This window comes from Marmota flaviventris, chromosome 6 (genome assembly GCF_047511675.1).
Source record: "Marmota flaviventris isolate mMarFla1 chromosome 6, mMarFla1.hap1, whole genome shotgun sequence".
NCBI lineage: Eukaryota > Metazoa > Chordata > Mammalia > Rodentia > Sciuridae > Marmota > Marmota flaviventris.
Window position 1 is genome coordinate 78,199,721 of NC_092503.1, and position 17,369 is coordinate 78,217,089.

Consider the following 17,369-nt stretch of genomic DNA (forward strand, 5'->3'; position numbering starts at 1 on the left):
CTGAATATGAACTATTATTCTGAATAGCAGAAGATGTTGCCATATTGTGGCTCCAAATACCAATGTTTCCTTCTTGTTTTTATTATAAAGTTGATTTTTGTTGCTCTTCTTATGTATTAAGATTTACAAAAGTGATCATAGGCATCTTTTTATGGCTTGAATTATGTTCTCCTCCTAAAATATATTGAAGTCTTCATTCCCGATACATGTGAATGTAACTGTATTTGGAAATAGGGTCTTTGTAAATGATCTAGTTCAGATGGGGGCTGTGGCATTATAACAAGGGGAGGTTTGGATACAGATACACATTTGTAAAAGGAAAATCCTTGTGCAAATTGGAATTATGCTGCCATAATCCATGGAACTATCAGAATGCAGGAGGTAGACCTGAGACTCATCTTTCCCTAGTTTGAGGGAACACAACATGCTGACACCTTGATCTTAAACTTCTGTCCTTCAGAACTTGGACACAGAAAGTTTTGCTATTTAAGTCACTCAGCTTGGGGCATTTCATTACAGTGGCTCCAGAAAACTAATGCAGGGCTTGTATTAACAATTTTATACTTTTCATAGTTGTCCCATGCTTTGGTTTGAATATCTACCTACCCCCAGAATTCATATGTTGGAAAATGAGGTCCCAACAGAGCAGTATTGAGAAGCAGTAGGACTATAAGAGTCAATTATGTCACAGGGATACCTCCCTCATAAATAGATTTGTGCCTTTCTAGTAAGAGTGTGTTCTTACAAGAGAGGGTTGCTACACAGCCAAGTGGCCCCCAATGTTTCCTCTCTTCCTCACACACCTGTTCACACTTACACTTATTCTATCCTGTCATGACGCAGCACAGTGTGCTCCTCTAGTGCTGCAGCCCAATCTCAGACTTCCAGCCTCCAGAACTGTGAGCTAAATAGGTTTTTTTTAAAAAATAAATTTCTTAGTCTCAGCAATTCCATTATCTACAGAAAACAGACTGAAACATCTCTCTTGAACACTCTGTGTTGAAAGTTCTATATTAGAAGATTTTAAAAGAAAATTTGAAGAGAGCACAAACTGTATATGTCATACACCTGGAGGAATTTATTCCAGAAAGAGAAATTAAAGAGACTCTAGGATGGGTAAATTCGATGTGTCTGGCCTGTGGCAGTTACATATAACTTAAGAGATTAAAACCCTGTTGCACTCAGATATGATCAGAAGGTGCCCATTATTCATTCATTTCTATTGATTAAATCTTCGTGTATTAAATGTGTTAGTATTCAGAGTAATAAGGATGAAGGATGACTAAAAGTCTACTGGGAAATTGATAATGAAAATATTCTTGTGGGTGATACAATTTGTTTCACTTCTTCACATCTGACTGAAGAGTCCTTAGAGACCAGATAACCCAAAGGCTGTGCTGTTTGACACGTACATGTTTCCCTTTCCATCATAATTGTCCTGCTGGCCAGTGCGTGGGTACTATTTTTTTTTTTTTTTTTTTTTTGCTCTGGTTTTCCCTCTGGCGGTAAGTTTTCCAAAGAAAGAAAGAGGAAGGACAGCAAAGTTGTTATTTTCTTGAGTGTAGAAATGTTGTCATGAATAAAGAAAAAAAAAAGCCCTGTTATTTCTGGTGTGCTGTGTAGTCGCTATTCCACAGCACAGCTTATTTTAATATAGCTAGAAGTACCCTGATTAAATTATATATTGGGGTGAAAATGCCCCTGGTCACTGAGATACAGTTGGGAAGGCATTTTATGGCAGAATCAAATTTAATCTGAAAAGTGAGGACTGACTAAACCCTCTTTCATCATGCCATTAAAATCACTGTTTAGTGTTATTAAACCAGCAAGATATGAGTCATGATTAAAAAAAAAAAAAAGCCTCAAGAAAATGTGCTTGCCAAATTCTGCACCAAATACTTTTTTTTGTACTAGAGGTTGAACCCAGGGATGCTTTACCACTGAGCTATATCTACAATCTTTTAATTTTTTTAAATTTTGAGACACTAAGTTGCTGAGGGTCTCGCTAAATCACTGAGGCTGGCCTCAAACTTACAATCATTCTGCCTCAGCCTCCCAAGTTGCTAGGAGTATAGTTGTGTGCGACTGCATCTGACACCAATTTCCTTTAATGGAAAAAAAATGAATTTGTATGCATCTCAGACTTATAAATTATGTGCAAAGTCAATCATTAGTGCATACCGGCTATTTATAAAGACTTTGATAGGCCTTGTGAGAAAAATAAGGAAGGATAAATTAGATTTCTGCTCCCTAGAAACTAAATATTTAAGAAACCAGGATGCATATACTAAAAAAAAATGCTAACAAAGGTTGGGGTGATATATAATTGAAGCCAAATAAGTTACACAGTAGATAATAAATGCTATAAGAATTCAAAATAAGTGAAAGTTACATTTGTCCATTCATTCTTTCAGTCAGTCAACAAAAATTTACTATTTTATGCCATGTACTTGACTGAGTAGGAGAAGCAATTTAATGTGAATATGGCACCTAATACACACATAGCATTCTCAGTGTACAGGTTATAGTCATATCCATGATCTTACTTTCATTTGTGCTATACTTGTACCACATCTTACATGTGAGGAAATCACGACTCAACATTCAAATAACCCAGCTACCAAAGTCACAAGAAGATTGGAGCTAGATCTGAAGATGTCAGAGATGATTTGAAGGCATGAGATCTGGGTGCTTGAAAGATCTAGTGCATCAAAATACAATCAGGTGAATGAGTTCATGTTTAGGGAAGGTGGGGGATTTTGTTTTTAGTTGAGTGAGAATCAATGGTGCGATGTCCATATCTACCATCCACTAAAAGCCTTGGAGATGTGAGCCTACGTTTCTGACAGCCAAAGATTAGGGAATCATCCTTTTAGGAAAGATGGCTGAGGTATTAAGAGAAGTTGATGAGTTCTCCAAAAGAGGAAGTATAAATGTTCCAGCTCAAGAGCAAAGGTTCTAACCTTGTGAAAAGCCTATGTTTGTTGGTGGGGGGAAGGGGAAAATGATTGACAAGAGTGGTCACTAAAGGAGGGGAAGAGCATAAGATAATACTGCTTCAATCCAGAGGTTCATGGAATATTGGAAGACGAAACGTATTAAAGAGCCACAAGGAGTACAAGGAGAAAGGGGCCCAAACCTGGAACTTTGAGTATGGCAATGAGGAGTTGCTCTGTGGTGGTGGAGAATACAGGTTCATGAAGGAGGAGAACTAGGGGAGCAGAACAGGGTTATAGTAAGAGATGGAAGCACAGTGAGGAGTGAAAGCAGTGGATATAAACTACTCAATTGGGGACATTTAAAAAACTTAAGTGCAGAATTTTTAAAGTGAAAAAAAAAATCCAATGTTGATTTTGATTCCAAAGAATCTAGTAGGATTAATCTTACCCTGATAATGAAATGAATGCAGCATTCTACTTCCCTGACTCCTGTAATTGCTCTCACTGCAAGGTTGGCAGACTGCTTTGGGGAATTATCTGAAATCTGATTCCCTTTGATTCAGAATTTAGTCATCATTATGGTTCAGAGAACAAGGCATGGAAGAACAAGAGCAAACAAACATCCCCCTCTGTGCCAATCAGGGAGGAGACAAGAGCTCCATAGAACCCTTCAGCTGCTAGTCAATGTCCTTGTTAGTCTCCTCAGACCCACTGCCCAGCAAGTCTTAGTGCATGGAGGATGCTTAATGGCACTCGCTGACTGGAGCATGGATATGTTCATGTGGAGATAACCTTTGCATTATATTTTATTTTTGAACTCATTAAGCAAGACTTACCTGTTGGTATCCAGCATTGAAGGCATGAATGTGACACTTTCAGCAAGGAGATCAACATGAGGACATTAAGCTAACTATAAAAATAGCAACTTCCTGAATTAAATCACTTTCTGCCAGTATCCAATTTGCCCCCTTGTTGAGGACTTTGAGAGCTTAGATGTTTCAGATGGGCAGAGTTCAGATGATGCTCTGATGCATCCAATATGACTCAGAGCAGACGAGACATTTTCTGTTATTCTTCATAATTACATTTTATTTATTTATGACTTATACTTCACCTCTTTCTAAAGGGATTTGATGTGCCATACAAAATTGCATTAATATAAAAGTTATGATTAGAATTAAAAAAAAGAGAGAGAACAGAGCAGCAATCATTTAAAAGGGATAGGAGGAGGATGTGCTTCCTGACCACCAACAGTGAACTCTTTTCTGTAACATGACCTTGATTTTGCTGATACGATGTGTTTCCTAAGTCAAGGCAAAGCTGAAACAGTTTGGATATAATTTTTGTTATTGGTTAAAAAATCACTCACATTTACCCAGAGTCAAAACTTTTCCAGGAACCAATATTTAGGAGGAATTTGTCATATAGATTTTTACATAAGTGGTTTGGAAGACCAAAGCAGATGATAGCTGAAGGACCATGTCACACAATGCTCAATAAAGCCCCCTTCTGTAAAGGCTGAAGGCATTGACTGAACCATGGAAAGTATTTCCACTTGAGTATGGGAGAGGGTGATTGCCATACAGCTGTTTTCTTTAAATATGTTTATATATTTTTTAAATTATAAAGGAATTCATTGGTATAAATTTAAAAACAAACTATAATAAAATAACACTCATTTTAATATTTTGATATATTACCTACAATGAATAAATACTTGAGTCTAAACATGAATTTAAATTTATATGTGATACACATAAATAATGTATGAATATAAGCATATATAATGTATGTAAACTTTTAGAATTAAGATATATTTTAATTTACACATTTATTTTCTATTAGTCTCCCACTTAGTAGTAAATCATGACATTTCCCATAAAAATTATCTTAATGGCTAAAAATTCTTTATGTGAATAAGTCATAATTCAAGTGTTTTTCTTGGTTGCTGGGAAATTTATATAGTATTTTATTTATTGCAAATATTTTCATCATTTATGATTTAATCTATAATTTAATCTTTTGGTATTAGAAGCTTTAGTTTGTACTTAATCAGTTTTCTTCCCTGTGATTTTGTCCCTTGCTTTTTGCCTATAATATTTTTCTCCTCAGATTCAGTTATTTTTTCAGGTTTGAAAAGTTGAAATTTTGCTAGAATGTTCATTGTTCTTTCTAAATCTGAGATTTAAGCAAGTAAATATACTTAATTAGAAAAATATAATTCCAGTCAGAAGGATATAACTTAAAATAGTAAAGAGAAAAAAAATAATCAAAAGGATAAGGTACCAAGTACGAAGGATACCTTCTAATCGTGACACATTTGTCAATATGGATTCATAGAGCATAAGAAGCATCTTCACCTTGGCATTTAAAGGATCTTGCAAGTGTTGGATCCCAGAGCCTGCCTGGATGGCCATCCCTTAAGATTAAAAAGTAATGCCCATAGCTATGGGCCTATTAAGATATTTCACTTCTATTGAGTCTATTTTGATTTAAATGGCTTATTATTTATTTTCTAATACTAGAAAGCAATACTAGAAAACACTAGAAAGAAATACTAGAAAGCAATATAAACAATATTCATAATTTCATTATTTTCTAATATTTATTTTAAAATTTATGTGGGATCTTTGTATCAAGTGTTCTCTTATAATTTTAAGTGTTTCTTTGGTTATAAATACTTTGTCATTAATAATTAGGTTTGTGTTTTTTTCTCTTCTGCTAAATTTATCAAATGGTATTAAAAAACTAATTTCTGAAATTTTAAAATCAATTGCTAATATTTTAAAATTTATTCAAATATTTTAATTATTCTCTTTTCTTTCTTCTGATTTTCCTTAGGTTCTGTCTTGACTTTTTAAATTTAAATAAGACTTAAAACTCCAGTCTGAATAAGTTTGGCCATATAGTTGAGGTTTCTATTTTTGTTTTCATCCTCATTATTTTCAAAAATCAGTGTTCTCAAGTGGTATGTCTTGTCACATTGAAAAACATTGACATTTAACTGTGGCACATGAACTGGGTTGGTTTTAGAAATTTTATTTAAAGACCTTTTATTCTTTGTATACAATACAGTAATAGGTATGAAATGGGAATTAGCTGATTTTTATAACTTGGATATATCCTTCTTAAAAGGTAATTTTTGTACTTTTGTTTTCATTTCATGTTAGTTTTGTGAGAAGTTTCTAATTGTTTTGAAACACTTTAAATCCTTGTCTTTAAAACAAAGGCGTAAACTTTATTTTCATAGTTGTTAAGTGATATATGTCATGTTTTCTGTTTCAAATTGAGGTTTTTGTTTCATGTTCTTTTATTGTTCCCTAATTTGCTTTTTTTTAATGCACACATTCCTCTCTCCTGATTTTCTATTTAAACTATTTTTGAAATGACTCTAAATATTAAAATACAGTGATTTTTGAAAATTGATATTATAGTTTATATTTTTACCTAGTTATATTTATTCAAAAATACCCCTCAGATCCCCCCCCCACCCGCCCACTTTTAATCATCAAAATGTAGTGAAAATGGAGGTGTTTGTTTTTTTTTTTTTTTAGATGAGGTCTCACTGTGTTTCCGAGAATGGTCTTGAACTCCTGGGCTCAGAGGATCCTTTTGTCTTATTAGCTGGGATAGAGGTGTGTGCCATCATGCTCAGTTAGATGCTTTGAATCACTTTCTGTGTTAGGAGAGAAAGCTAGCTGACCTTTTAATATAATTTGTATTCTCTGATTATTGTGATTTCATTATTTTTAATATATATATATATATATATATATATATATATATATATATATATTCTTTCAGGAAATGTTTTATTTTTAACTTTGTGTCTAGTTTTATCCTATTTTTAATATTTATTTAAATGTAAATCTGCTTTTGATTGTTTTCAGAATCAATTATTAATCTTTTCAAAATCATAATCTTCCCATTCTTTATTTTTAAATTAGAATTTATTCAATGGTAAAAGCAAGTAATTTCTTTTTCAATATTATGGATATTATATTTTTCTTAGTATGGCTGCATTTATGATAACATTTTATTTCCTTTGTGTCTTAATCTCTCAACTATTTTGTTTAAAATTCTGTGGTTTCTTTTTAAAAAATTATCTCAGTGCTTTGCATTGCAAAGAGAAGAGAGAGGGGCGGGTAATAAAAAGGATCTGAGGCCAACACCATCTTGATTTTCCTGATAGTAACATGTGTTTCCTGGAGGATCACTTGTTACATGGTTCTTGTTTATTCTTGTAAGCCCAGTATTTTCATCTCTCAGGGTTTTTTCCAATAATTTTTGTTAGGCCCTTTTCAACCTGAAAGTCATCTTTGACATTTATGTTTCTATTTACCTTATAAAAAACTTTTTCTGAATTTTTTTTATGCCTCTGTCATCTCTGTAATCTATCTACTTATTTCTCTCCTCCGTTACTATCCAAGGTCGAGCCAGTGTTAGCTCTTACCTGAATTCTTGCTGTAAAAACCTCTGACAACCACATACTCTTTTGTCGTGGTTGTGATCACACATTTAGTCAAGTGACTGTGTGTCTTCCCCAATCACTCACAAGCTCAAACATTTATAGACTTATACACCATAGTCAGGGAGATTATTTCCTCTCCAAATTCAAATCTGTTCATCTCATTTATCTGTTTAAGTTACTCAATGGCCTTTAAATAAAAAGCAAAATCTATAACATGAATTTGCCACATATTTTGCCACAATTTTTCAAACTATAGGTAGGGATTCATTGATGAGTCATAAAACCAATTTGCTAAATCATAAGAGCATAAACACACATAATATAAATAAACCTAAACAAAATAATTGATATACTGTTGCCTGGTCTACTATGAGAAAAATACTCTGACTTTTTAAAATTCTACTTTTCTATACTTTTAGTTCTTTCCTGATACATATAAGGAGAAAAATTGCATATATTTTTGGGGCACTATGTAATGTTTTGATACATGTATACTTGCATAATGTTTAAATTAAATAAATTTATCTCTGTAAACATTTATCATTTCTTTCAAAATCCTTTCTTCTACCTTTTTGTAATGTACAGTACGTTACAGTTATATATAGTTACTCTACTGTGCATTAATAGCACACCAAGGTCTTCTTGCTCCAATGTAAACTGTGACTTGGTTCCCAGTGTTCAACCTTTCCCCATGCCTCTTCCTAACTTATGCTTCCTACCCTACTCTTCCTGGTTAACCACCACTCCACTCTCAACCTCTATGAGATCAGCTTTTTTAGATTCCACATATGAGTGAGATCATGTAGTACTTGTCTTTCTATACTTGGTTTATTTCCTTTAATGATCTCCAGTTCCATCCATATTGTTGCCAGTATCAGTATTTCACTCCTTTTATGGCTAAATTATATTTCATTGTGTGTCTGTACCACATTCTATTTAACCATTCATAGTTGTTTGACATTCAAGTTGTTTTCATTAGTTGGCTATTGTACATGGTGCTACAGTAAACATGGGAATGCAGCTGTCTCTTTGACATACTGATTTCATTTCCTTTGGATATATACTCAGGGGTGGGATTGCTGAATCATGTGTTGCCTTTATATTTAATTATTTGGAGAACCTCTATATAGTTTTCCATAATAGCTGTACTAATTTACATTTTCACCAGTACATGCAAGTGTTCCACATTTCCCCCAATACTTGTTATCTTTAGTCTTCTTTGATAAATGGCCATTTAAATGAGGTGAGGTGATATCTCATTTTGGTTTTGATTTGCACTTCTCAGATGATGAACATTTTTAATGATGTTGAGCATTTTTCATATACTTGTTAGTTATTTGTATGTTTTATTTTGAGAAATTGACCATTTTTTATTTGGGTTATTATTATGTGGGTTTTTTTTGCTATTGAGTTTTGGAGTTTCTTTTTATTAACACTCTCATGATCTACCAAATTTATTTCTATACACATACATATGAGTATGAGGGCTATGAGATAGAAAGCATTTCTTACTGTAGATCATTGTGTGTGTGTGTGTGTGTCTGTGTGTATCTGTATCTGTATCTGTATCTCTCTATATATGGTTATGTCTCTGATCAACAGTGCCCAGGATTATTTGTCTCCTTCCTACCTACCTACCTCTACATTATCATCTCATGCATGTTCCTCTTGGATCCAGTCCTCTTGTTCCCGTCTTGCTGGCGTTCTGTTCTTCAACCTTATTCCTCAATATACTGTTCTTTAACTGTGCTGTGCTCACTTTTGCTTAAGGATTTTGCATATGCTGTTGTCTCTGCTTTAAATTTTGGATTCCATGATTAATCCCTACCGTCTCCCAAACCTAATATGAAACAACCTTTTTGGGGACACCTCTGACCTCCCAACTAGGTCAAATTCTCCAGAGAATTTTTTTCATAATATCACATACTCTTTTGTCATGGTTGTGGTTACACATTTAGTCAAGTGACTGTGTGTCTTCCCTAATCACTCACAAGCTCAAACAACAACAGTTGTTTTATTATTTTATTATATTACATTATTTTATTATATTTATTATATTTCTTATTTTATTTATCCATTTCATAGAATGGGATCCCGTTAGTCACTTATACATATATGTAATAGTTAAGGCATATTCATACACTGGTTTTTCTTAGTTTGGGAGATTGTTTTTCATTGCACTTCTGGTTTCTGCTTTGTTTCTTATTTCCTGCATCTTCCTACTCCTTTATTTTCCTTATGAACATTGAGATTTCTCATGATAGATACATTTTTCCTTCTTTATTGATTCAATATTTTAATATTTTCACTTTTCCTCTACATTCTGAAACAGCTTACCACATATGTTATTGTCAGTAATTACTGTGTTTAAACTGTATAAATTCTGGATTTTTTTGATGCCTCTCCTTTTTATTTTCTGCATATTGTTTTCTTGCTTGAGAATCTCCTATTTTAATTTCATTGTTATCTTTAAATCTCAATCTGTTTAATATTTATTGTTTTCTGTTATTTTATCTTGTAAGCCATGTATCCCTTCTAAAGACTCCAAGCTGTTTTCTCAGACTTTCTTCTGGTTTTATCATAATTTTAGTTTTCAAAGTTTATTTATTGTTTTAAGGTCTAGTTGGATAATATTGTCTTCATTTGAGTTTTGAGGTCTCTATTTTTGTTTTAACTTTTTCCCTCCAACAGTCTGTGTGAGCTACTTTCTATTAGTTGGCAGTTGTAGTTTTTCAGATTTCTAGCTATATGCTTTACCCAAATGCAATTATCCAATGAAGCTTTTTGTCATGATGTGGAAACTTCTCTTTCACCATTTATTATTTGATGCTCACTATAATTGATAAGTTTTTTTATAGACTTATTAAATGAGAATATGATGATGGATAAGTATTCATAATTTGGCTGATTTAGAAATTTGGTGGAACATTAATAGAGAAGGCTGGTTTGTTTCTCGGGTTGATGAAGAATGTGCTTATCTGAATTGGGGGACAGGCAGTAGCAAGGCAGTGGTGAGTGTCAGAGTCTGTTTTCTGCCTTCTTTCTACTTAGCAGGCTCATTCTGTCCAGTAAAGCATGGGCAGGTGAACACTTGTTTCTGAAACTATTACCATTGTGTTTATAGTTGGCCAACGTTCCTTATATATGAAAGAAATAGGTAAACGAATGATTTCAGATTTATTGTACATGTGTTTTCTACTTTCTATATATTTATGTATATTGTGATCAAATTGAAATTGTAATATTGAATTTTCAAAGTAAAATTCACAGGTTGACTATTTTTAAATTTGAGAAGATAAAGGAGTTCATGTTTTGATGTCAGGCAGAAATTATACTTAGAATCTTTAAGAACTGTTTAAGCTGATTTTGTATGGCTTCACTTACCCATCTTGGGCAGTTGCTAAACATGTCTATTGCAAAGGATCTTATCTTGGTGGATATTTTATTTTATGAAATTGGGCATATTTTATATTTCTAGATCCTCCCTTAGCTGAGTAGATTTCTGGAATCTGCAAAACATAAAGAATTTGTCTTCTATGAAGCAATAAAAATGCTAACCAATTCCCTTGATAACTTATTTACCTGAATTCTCCAATGTAATTAAATTTTTGATATATAATTTTCAGATTGGCACATTTTCTTCTAGTAGTCTTTGGGATATGTAAAATGATGAGAGTTTTTGTTGTTTTATATTCATTTTTACATAATCTTATAGGTTCATCACCTAGCCAATAATTACTGTGTATGTGGGAGTTTTTCTTTTTCGGTTTTCTTGTTTGTTGTCATGTTTGTCATCTTGATGCTCAGGCTGTGACACCTCTAGATTGTCTAGTTTTCAATGGATATTTATGATTTTATCATTGAGGAAAAAAAATCACACCACAGGCAACCATTTCCCAAAATATTTTTTACTTACTGTTGTTACTTGTAATTGAGCCTTCCATTCAGAGCTATCTTTTAGAAAGAGTTATGAGTTTTATGAGCCATTGAGTGATTTAAGTCAAACTGAGTTTGATAGCTTCTGGGGTAACTGCTTAATGGGAAAAAAGATTTTTTTCCTTACAGGTATTATAAATCAAGGCATAGGGAACCTAGCCAATAGCTATGATCAAAAGGAGTTTCAGCCTATCTCCTATCTGATGTATGTATTTTCCCCCATAAACACTTTTTATTTGTTCTAATTAATTATACATGACAGAATTCACATAAAAAGAATATAACTTCCCATTCTTCTGGTTGTACATGTTGTAGAATCACACTGGTTGTGCAGTCATATATGTACATAGGGTAATAATGTCTGATTCATTACACTGTACTTTCCACCCCCACACCCTTTCCCTCACTTCACTCCCCTCTACTCATCTAAAGTAACTCTATTCTTCCCTAAGCCCTGCCTCCTTATTGTGGATTAGCATCCACATATCAGAGAAAACATTTGGCCTTTGGTTTTTTGGGATTGGCTTATGTTGCTTAACATGATATTCTCAAGCTCCATCCATTTACTGGCAAATGCCACAATTTCATTCTTCTTTAATAGACAAACCCATACAAGTACAGTTATCTCATACTAGACAAAGGTGCCAAAAACATTCACTGGAGAAAAGATAGCTTATTCAACAAATAGTACTGGAAAATTGGAAATCCACATGTAACAAAATGAAATTAAACTCCTATCTCTCATCCTACATGAAACTCTACTCAAAGTAAATCAAAGACTTAGGCACTAGAACAGAGATGCTTCACCTAATAGAAGAAAAAGTAGGCCCAGATTTTTATCATGTTGACCTAGGATCTGACTTCCTTGACAAGACTCCTAAAGCACAATAAGTAAAACCAAGAAACAATAAACACATGGATTCAAACTATAAAGCTTCTTCTTTGCAAAGGAAACAATTTTAAATAGAATTGTCAATTATTTTCTTTGTTATAGTGGTAGAAATTGCTATTTCATGCTAAATAGCTTAGGCCTGTTACATTGTTTACTCTAATAAATATGTGATGTTATAGTTTCAGCAGTATTGGTGAAGTTCATATTGAGTTTCAAAAGGAAATAACTTTACATGTTCACATATAGAGATGAAGATACTATACTAGACTGAGTTTGAAAGTTTAATAATATTCATGCCTAAAATATGTAAAACATATTAATCATAGGGTTTACACTTAATATTGTGAAGTTATGAGGATAAATCATTTAAAAAACTATATTTCTTTTTTAATCTACTTTGCAGAGAAAGCCTGAAAAGAATACATGCAGAGTGATCTAATAGGTTTAGATTTCCTAGGTGAAAACTTGGATAAAGCTCTGACATACATATTACCTGCCAGCATTGTGCTTTTATCAAGTTAATATTGGGAGGCTATAACATTCTGTTACCTATTACATTGGTTTCTTACAGAGAGGAATTGTATCTTGCCAACTAACAGATACACGCTCAGCCCTACTGCAGTAATGTCCTGGAAATTGGACTAGTGCTGAAGAGCACAGTCTTATTATTGAATTCAGCAGCTGGTGATGTTAAGTGAAACTTGCTGAACATTAATTTGTTATCCTGGATCTTAAAGGGACCTGAGAGTTTGAGTATGGAAAATTTGTTTTCATGGATACTTCAGAGATTAAAATATTTTCATTTGCTCTCCACGTTGTCATATCCTAAGGAACAATATTTAGTCACTGAAAATGTGATCAAGAACACAATCAGGGCAAATAATATCCATTTATTTATTCTTTGGATTATAAAGTTATTGGGTCATTGATTGTATCACTACTAATTCCTGGAATTTGCAAGGCTCACTTGATATAGACTAATGGGCTTCATATTTCATTGCATCTGAGAAAGAGGAGAAATTGGAAAAGAAATTAGTGGAGGTATCAATTGATTATCATCTGTACTTGATTATCATCTGTACAGTGTTTGATGAAAGTCACATGAAATAGAAAATGACCAACCTGGAGAAAACTCAATGAAAAAAATACAGGAACAGATTACCTTTGAAATGTTGTGACATCAGAGTTCACAAATGGAACAAAATTCTCAGTCCAGTGTCTTTATCAAAGTAAAAATGGACATAATATTACAGTGCTAAGAAAATTTAGAGAGCAATAAAAATATATTTCACATCACTTTACTGACTTAGGACTTACATATTGATAAGTTTTGCAAGGTATTCAAGAATTTTATTCACATATTTAAAGATTTGTTTTTATCAAATCTTTAATAAGTGAATAAAATGTATTTATATGTTAGTATTCTAGAAAAATGCAAAAAGGATTCATAATATACTTGTTTCATGTCCTTCTTAGATGTAGCATAGAATGAGGGTTTGCATTTGTGAGGACCTCAAAAAGTTATGGAAATATAACCCATGTTAGTTGCCACAGGCTATGTCAGACTCTTCCAGATGGGGATTGGAATAATCCCACAGATTTAGAGCAGCCTTCATCCCAAGGACCCAAAAGCACAATTCTCAGCAACATCTTTTTATTTACATGAGAATACATAGAATAAGATTGAGAGGAACAGTCAGTAAGAGATTTTTTTCAGAAGAGCTATCCAGTTGAAAACAAGGCAAAATTTCCTCCATATATTTTGAAAGCTGGACAATTTTCTATCAAGTTTATCCCCATATTGACAATTGTAGAAAAGGATTCTAGTCAGATACTTAAAACTCCTGTATAGTACCTCATACCAAAATCTCATAGATTCAGAATGACCTTTCTGTATTCCTCTTTTGAGATCAGACTTGTGGGTTGTCTTTAATCATTGCTTCTCATCCTCTTCTTTTGGATTGAATGGGAAGGTTTACAGATGAAAAAAAAATAGTACACTAAGAGGTAAATGAAACTTGATACTTGATCAAACTGAGACAAAATGCCAAGGAGATTATGAGACAGATGCCCTCAGGCCACTTCAGAAATTAATGTGAAATTTCCAGGAAGTCAAAAGGGCAGAATTTCTAAACAAGCAAGTGGAATATTTGTAACTAAAATAAACTAGAAAATCTACGGGTAGGAGGAGGTAGGCAGAACATTGGTGTTTTTTTTTTCTTTACCCAAAAATGTAAGTGAACATTGATCCAGAGTTGAATTTTCTCATTTCAGAGCTGCAGAAAGCTAGAATCTTTAATACCAATAGCTCTGGTTTCTGTGGCTTGACTTCTGACAACTTTCTATTTCCTTTCTCAGTAATGTTGAACTCAGGTCTCCAATGTTACCGATTTATGTGTTAAATTTTTCAATCCATCAAATGCATGGCAACTGAGAATCAAATGCTTTTGAACGATGATACAATTGGGCTTTGTTTTTTTCCTACTTGAAATAAAAAGTCAAGTCTCTTCTCAATGCACCTTTGTTCTTCAACTAGTCCTTCTTGAAAAATGCATTTCACTTAGGTGGTACGTACTGGACATCCAAATGAAAATTTCAGCATCTCGCTTGCCACAGTCCTGCTGGCATGTGGCTCAGGGCATGGGGCTGGGCATTAAGAAGCCAGAGAAATTTAGTTATCAAAATGGACTCAGAAGAGAGAACCTAACAAACTGGTAACAATGGAAGAAATTGGGAAATTTGCCAAAAAGCTGTTATCCCCACATTACCAGGCTCAATTGGTGTCACAGGTTAAAAAAAAATCCTCCACAAGGTAGAAAGATCTTAAGCAACATGATGGATTTAGAAGTTCATGAAGAGGGCACCAATCCTGACATCTTCAAAACAAGATAGATCACCTCACATTGAAAATATTGGTGATAAAGCATGATTTCTGTGCTTGCTGTGTGGCTTTCCACAACATAACCATCACATTTCCCATTCAGAAGATATTTTGTTGGCAGCAGTTGTATGGGATCAAAACCCTCAACTTTAGTTGAGGAGGCATGCATTTCAAAACTTGTATGACAGGATCCTCCCCCTATAGATGTAGAAAACAATCACCCTGGCACTTATATTTGGGTTGTACAAGGATTTGTCTTGCCTCCTCTGAAAGTATGTTAGGTCCCATAGTTTGCAACTCCAGGTATAGCAGAAGATCTTACAGGGACTATACAGCCATTTCACTCCATTGAAGAGAGTGCAGACATTGCTTCAAGACCACAAGCATCATGACAATTTTACAAATGCTCAGTAGGCTTTCAGGGGACTAAAATACCATGGAATTGGAGAGCATTCTCAGGGCTTGGTACTCATTTTTTTTTTCGATAGTGGATTTAGCAGTGCACTTTTCTTTAACCCTATGGGGTCTCATTAAGGAGCCCCTGGCTACTGCAGAGACCCACAGTGGTCATTTAGTCAGTGATTTTATCTCTGGAAGTCTATTGGGGGCCAAGTTGGAATTCTTGTTTCTTTCCAACTAATATTGCAAAAATTCACATAGAATCTCAGATTGACAGGGAAATTCAGTGTTTCCCAAGGTTTTCAAAACAGTCTAGCTAGAACAGAACAGGAAACTGACAAATCTTTTCAGAGGTGCTCATCTGAATTGCCTTTGGTTCCTCATCTCTTGAGGCATAAGCAATGTTTCTTATGAGTTCATGTTAAAAGATATATAAAAAAGTAAATTCAGCAAAGTTGCAGGATATAAAATTAACACCCCAAAATCAATTGCATTTCTATACACCAATGATTTATCAGCCAAAATAGAAATTAGTAAAACTCTCCCATTCACAATAGCCTCAATAAAATAAAAACAAAACAAAAAAACCTGGGAATCAATCTAACAAAAGAGGTAAAAGACCTCTACAATGAAAACTACAGAACATGAAAGAAAGAAATTGAAGAAGACCTTAGAAGATGGAAAGATCTCTCATGTTCTTAGATAGGCAGAATTAATATTATCAAAATGGTCATCCTACCAAAAGTGCTATGCAGATCTAATGAAATTCCAATTAAAATTCCACTGATGTTTTTCATAGAAATATACAAAGCAATCATGAAATTCATTTGGAAATATAAGAGGCCCAAGCAATCCTTAAGTAAGAAAAGTATAGGTGTAGGCATCATAATACCGAACCATAAATTATACTACAGAGCTATAGTAACAAAAATAGCATGATATTGACACCAAAACAGACATGAAGACCAATGGAACAGAATAGAAGAAACAGAGACAAACCCACATAAATACAGTTATCTCATTCTAGATAAGGTGCCATAAACATACATAGGAGAACAGATACCTCTTCAACAAATGGAGCTGGGAAAACTGGAAATCCATATGTAGTAGAATTAAATTTAATCCTTCTCTGTCACCCTTTACAAAACTCAACTCAAAGTGGATCAGAGCCATAGGCATTAGACTAGACACCCATATCTACTAGAAGAAAATGTAGGCCCAATTCTTCATTATGTCAGCTTAGGAACTGACTTCCTCAATGAGATTCCTAAAGCTTAAGAAGTAAAATCAAGAACCAATAAATGGAATGGTATAAAATAAAAAGTTTACAACAAAGGAAAGAATCAAAAGTGTAAAAGGAGACCCTAAGAAATGGTAGAAAAATCTTTGTCACCTATATCTCAGATAAAGCATTAATCTCCAGGATACATAAAGAACGAAAACAAGTTAACACCAAGAAAAGCAAATAACCCATAATAAATGGTTAGAGGAACTGAACAGACACTTCACAAAAGAAAAAATATGAATGGTTGAACATTTTGCAGGGTGTTATCTTCTGAGCCCCCTCTCTCCTTTATTCTCTGTGGCCTCAGCTGTCATCCCTTGATCTACATGTTGTCCATGTGCTAATTCATCTCTTTTTCTAAGGACACCAGGATATTGTGTTAGGACCCAATAATACACCTAACAAAATCTTTAAAGCCCTATTTTCAAATATGGTCACGTTTTGAGGTACAAAGAGTTAGAAATTTATGAATGTTGGAGTGCACACAATTCAGACAATAATACTTTGTTTCAATGATCAGAATGTTTTTGAGATTGATCTGTTGTTTTTATGAATAGTTTGTTCTT

General features: G+C 33.7%; 1 pseudogene; it reads left to right on the forward strand.

The window, feature by feature from the left end:
• Positions 1-15,070: 15,070 nt before the first annotated feature.
• On the forward strand, positions 15,071-15,954 carry LOC114086709 (mitochondrial nicotinamide adenine dinucleotide transporter SLC25A51-like; annotated as a pseudogene).
• Positions 15,955-17,369: the final 1,415 nt, after the last annotated feature.